The sequence below is a fragment of the Lygodium microphyllum genome, chromosome 3 (genome assembly GCF_053477565.2).
Source record: "Lygodium microphyllum isolate KBCC chromosome 3, Lygodium_microphyllum_v1.1.10, whole genome shotgun sequence".
NCBI classification, from domain to species: domain Eukaryota; kingdom Viridiplantae; phylum Streptophyta; class Polypodiopsida; order Schizaeales; family Lygodiaceae; genus Lygodium; species Lygodium microphyllum.
In genome coordinates this window covers 51,517,126-51,521,930 of record NC_141137.1, presented here as the reverse complement: position 1 = coordinate 51,521,930, position 4,805 = coordinate 51,517,126, and the positions used below count along the sequence as shown (strand labels likewise).

The following is a 4,805-nucleotide window of genomic DNA, read 5'->3' as shown; positions in this document are numbered from 1 at the left end:
AATTTTCATTTTTGATATGTATTACTTTCAGCTAGTGCTTGCAACCATGACCATGCTTGAGGTCATAAGCACTAGAACTCATAATGTAAAAACGCTTCATCTATATATATGAAATTTCGTGTTCTCCATACATTGTTTTGTTTTCAGTATCCAATCTTTGAAATAATCTTTCTCTGTTTTCCCTAAGCATACAATTTGATGTTGATGGGGGGAAAAAAACCAGAGAGCATGTGGCTTGCAAAGCCACATGCTCTCAAGCCACATGCTCTCTGGTTTTTTTCTCATACCTCTGTTTTACGCGTCTATCAGCGCGTCTAAATTGCAAGATAAATGCGCATCTATTCTCATAAAAAACTTGCAGAGTAAATGCGTTTTTAGACGCATAGATACATGCGTGTATAGACGCACAATATGAATATATCCACTTTTTTATAAATATGATTATATATTTACGTAGCACGTCTACATGGGCGTGTAACTCTGACTATAAGCACGCTTTTAGACGTGATATTGTAGACGCAGAAATAAATGCGATAATAAACGCACCTGATATTTTTTCACAGTTCAAATATTGCGTCTACAAGCGCGTCTATGGAGCCTTTTTGTTATAGTGATATCTCCAGACTAGCTCGCGAGATTCAGAGAGATGGCAGATCAGGAGCTGTCTCGTTCTTCGTCAGGGCGCTCTGCTAGTTCTGCTTCAGCGCGATCGGATGCTTCGGCTTCGAGCAGACGATCTCGACGCTCACGACTTGGGCCATGGAGAGGGAGTGCATTGGGATTAGGGGGATGCTGCTGTGGAGACACAGATGTGGTGTCTCCATCTCGTCATTCAGTTGGAGCTGCGTCACCTCCAGGATTTGTCACACCTGTGGGGACGTCTACTCCAGTTACTCCAGCTTTTGTGCAGCCGTCAGCAAGTGGCACCTGCTACCCCTTTGGGTGCCACTCCGAGAGAGATTACCCCCGTCGGTACACCAGATGTGGAGGGGTCTCCTGGATATGCCTAGGAGCGTGGACATAGATGGGAGAGGACCCATCTTAGGCAGACTCGTAGGGGTTATGGATATCTAGTCAATAGTAGGTCAGGAGCCATCATCATGAATGATGAGGGGAGGAGGGTAATGGCTCACATAAGAGAGTTGTGCCAATAAGTTTTTCGGCACAACGTCTTGGATCATTGGAAGAACATACCGGAGGGCATCAAGGACTGCATAGTAGCATCCTTGCACGAGGAGTTTCTGGTGCCAGCCGTAGTAGATAGGTTCTCTATGGGTTGGATGATGGATTGCATACATGCATACATGTCACATAGACGATCCGATGCACACAAGGTAATCAAGAGTGGGGTTGCAAAGCCTGAGTGGTTAGATGCAGACGACTGGCGCGGATTGAGAGAGGAGGCTATAGATTCTCCAGGATGTTGGAGTCAGCAGCGTGAGGCGACGAGGGCATGACTTGAGGCTGGAGTGGTCCATCATCTTGGGAGTGGCGGTCACATGACATATTTGGAGGACTTTGTAAGTTTTTCTTTTGTTTTGCTTGTTTGTTTTTTTTAAATATTCTTTGTATTGAAAATCATGTTTCTAATAGTTAACATTTTGTTTTCTTTGCAGCACTCCATTATAAATCACGATCCGATTGGCCTTGAGACTCGATATGCAGAGAGGCACGGTCTCAATGCATTGATCGACCGATTGTATAGATGCGGCGGCCCTATAAGTCACTCATCTTTCTTGTCCGTAGTTACCATGCGATATTTGAATGCATTATTGTATGATGGATTGATGTGTTGTTTCTTTTTTTGCAGAGTCCATTCGATGCTCCTTTGCGGCAGAACAAGCTTTCGGGGGACGAGGATTTGTAGCTCGCCCTTGGATCCCTAGAGCTCACACACCTTTATTTTTGAGTCGCCTAATCTATGTAGACATTTTCTATGTATTAGTGATATCCTCTCATGATTGTACCAATTGATTTTTATGCGATCATGTATTTATTTCATGTATCAGTTTTATGATTTCAGTATATATTCTTTTTGTTTGCAAGCGCTTTGTACACAGTAGTACAGAAACTATTTTGTATGGCTCTCATAAAGCACACAGGCTGCCTTGCCACAAATTTTTTTTAATCCCTGTTATCGTCGCTATTAGCGTCACAAATTTTATTGCTTGCGTCGCTATTGTCGTCGCTATGCGCGTCGCAAAACGTCGGTATTAGTATCGCTATTGGGGTCGGAAATGCGACGCTGATAGCGATGCCAATAGCGACACCAATAGCAATGCCCATACCGACGTTTCTATGGTATCATTAATAACGATGCTTTTTGCGACGATGGGGGCAAATTTTGTTGTTTGTATTTTCGTTGCATTAAACGTCGGTATAATGCCTATATCTTGTAGTGTCACCACAATTACAAGCATAATTATATAAATACAATCATGATTGGCAAAGTTATTTAACTAGGGAAAAAAATAGACTTATAAGCACAATCATAACAAGTACAGTTATTCAATTATGACCAATATAACAATTATCTCCATATAATCGAAACTATCACAAATATCCCCATAATCATCACTAATTCAATTATCACCAATAATGATGTTAGTCTTTGACACTTGCAAAGTCATAGAAATGTAGAACCATCACGTTTCCACCACATATAGCTAAGTCATGGAAGACATGTAGATTCTGGAGCGTATGCCATACAACAATGTTATTATTCAATTATAATTGCCTATAAATCCATGCTACTTTACTTTATGGCATGGATTAGTATGCAATAAAGAGCATCTAGTTTTACCATTTTTGAAGGGCAATGACCACTATTACAAAGACAAATCATGGAAAATAATTAGACAGTTATGAAGTGTTTATCATGTGGGACAATGTCATTGTGCAATTACATGGAAAATGTACAATCATTACAAATCTATAGCACTTCTTTACTTGGGGTGGGTGACCATAGAAATGATAGAAGAGAAGTAAAAGATAAAGGATACAAAGGAGCAAGTCAAACATCAAGATCAACTTGTAGCATTCCATAGTGCTTTACTATGTAACGTGGATTACTCTCACTTTATAGCATCGATTACTTGGTGCTCTTTACTATTGTACTAAAGAATAGTGGCAGTAGTATAGAGCATCGAGTAAAAGAGTTCTCATTCGCCTAAAAGAAAAGGCAATATGAGTCCTAGACGCGTATTAAGCTTCTATTTGCGTGATTCTATTCTAATCTATACTAAGTTACATATTGAAGTTACTACAATCCTAAGTTACCTATTTAATGATCACGACAATAAAAACAATGATAATTTTACGTGGTAGCATTTTGGCATATTACATGCCATGGCTTCTGCATATGGCAGCTTGTTGACTTTTATGGTTGCGGCTTAGCTTTGGCCGTTTCATGCGCTTGCCATCATTAACTTGAAATCATCGAAATCAACGTGCCCAAGGCCCTTTCGATCGACCCGTCGTATCATCCGTGCACAATCCTCCAAACTGGAGCTGGCGTCTCCTAGCTTCTTTAGGACAACATGGAGTTCCTCGGCCGTGATAACGCCATTCCTGTCCTGGTCGAACACATGGAATGCAGCCGTAAGCTCGTCGTCATTCACGATCTCCCCGCTCGCGGCCATTCCTTTGGAGTTGAGGCTTATGAATTCCTTCATGTCCACAAAGCCGTCGCCATCCAAGTCCACCTCTGCGACCATTGCTAGGGCCTCCTCTTGCGTGCAGGTGTGATCACCAAGAGATTGAAGGATTTTACAGAGTTCTTCTGCAGATATCTTACCGTCACCGTTAGCATCAAAGAGGTAGAATGCCTGCTCCAGCTCTTGGAGGAGAACCGGGGAGATGTAACGACGGAAGGAGGAGAAGCTACTGCGGAGGCGGAAACTGGATGACGATGCGGGCGTGACTGCTGGTCTCAGGTGATCATGGTGTGCATGAGGAGGGGACTGGGAATTAGGAGCTTGAGATGGTGGTGGGAGCCGGTGCTTTGCTTGAACAATTTGTCTCTTTGGGCTAGCCGAAGGAGAAGAAGTATCAGATCTTGATTTGCTGCGGCTTCGACTGATGAGCGGCAAGGGCATGCAGAGCTGCAAGCCACCGCGTGATGAAAAATTCTCATCATCATGATGGCCGTAGTCGTCATGAGTATTATTCGCAGAAGGGGAGAGGCAGCTGGGCAGGCCGGGAGAGAAACAATAATGGTGTTGGGAGCTGGATGCGACGTCAGAGTCAGGAGAAGGAGGGTGAGAGCGTGGAAGCTTTGGCAGCTTCATGGTGAGCACTGAGCAAACAGACGTCTAGATGAATCGAGGAAGCTGCAAATGATGCAGCTGCAATTACAGCCGATGAGAGAGAGAAAGGGGGAGGGAACGAGAGAGAGAGAGAGAGAGAAGCGTGAAGCTTTAGTGAAGTCATGCAGCGGGGGTATATAAAGGGAAAGCAAAAGGCGCGCTTTCGACGATGCTTCGTCAGTAGCGAGTAGTAGACTCTAGGGCTAGTGGTGTGTGTGATTGCGTGGATTTCCAAGACCACCGTTTTGGGAAGCTTCGCATGAGCTTCGCACCTCTCATTCCGTAAAGTACAGTGCTAAGCTAGACAGTGATATTGTATTAATTGATCTCTTTCCGTATGTCGATTCTCGAACGTGACACCTACTCGGTCCCCCCCGTGGGGCCTACGTGCCAAGTATCTACACGCTAGGTCGTCATACGCCGTGGCCCGCCGGCCGGCCACGCACCACTTGTTGGACCTTGCCGCCGTCCTTGACTATCATTTCTAATATTCGTAAA

General features: G+C 43.9%; 1 pseudogene; it reads right to left on the bottom strand.

Moving 5' to 3' along the window:
• Window positions 1-2,844: 2,844 nt before the first annotated feature.
• LOC148038319 (polcalcin Cup a 4 pseudogene) lies at window positions 2,845-4,425 on the bottom strand (annotated as a pseudogene).
• Between the last annotated feature and the right edge of the window lie 380 nt (window positions 4,426-4,805).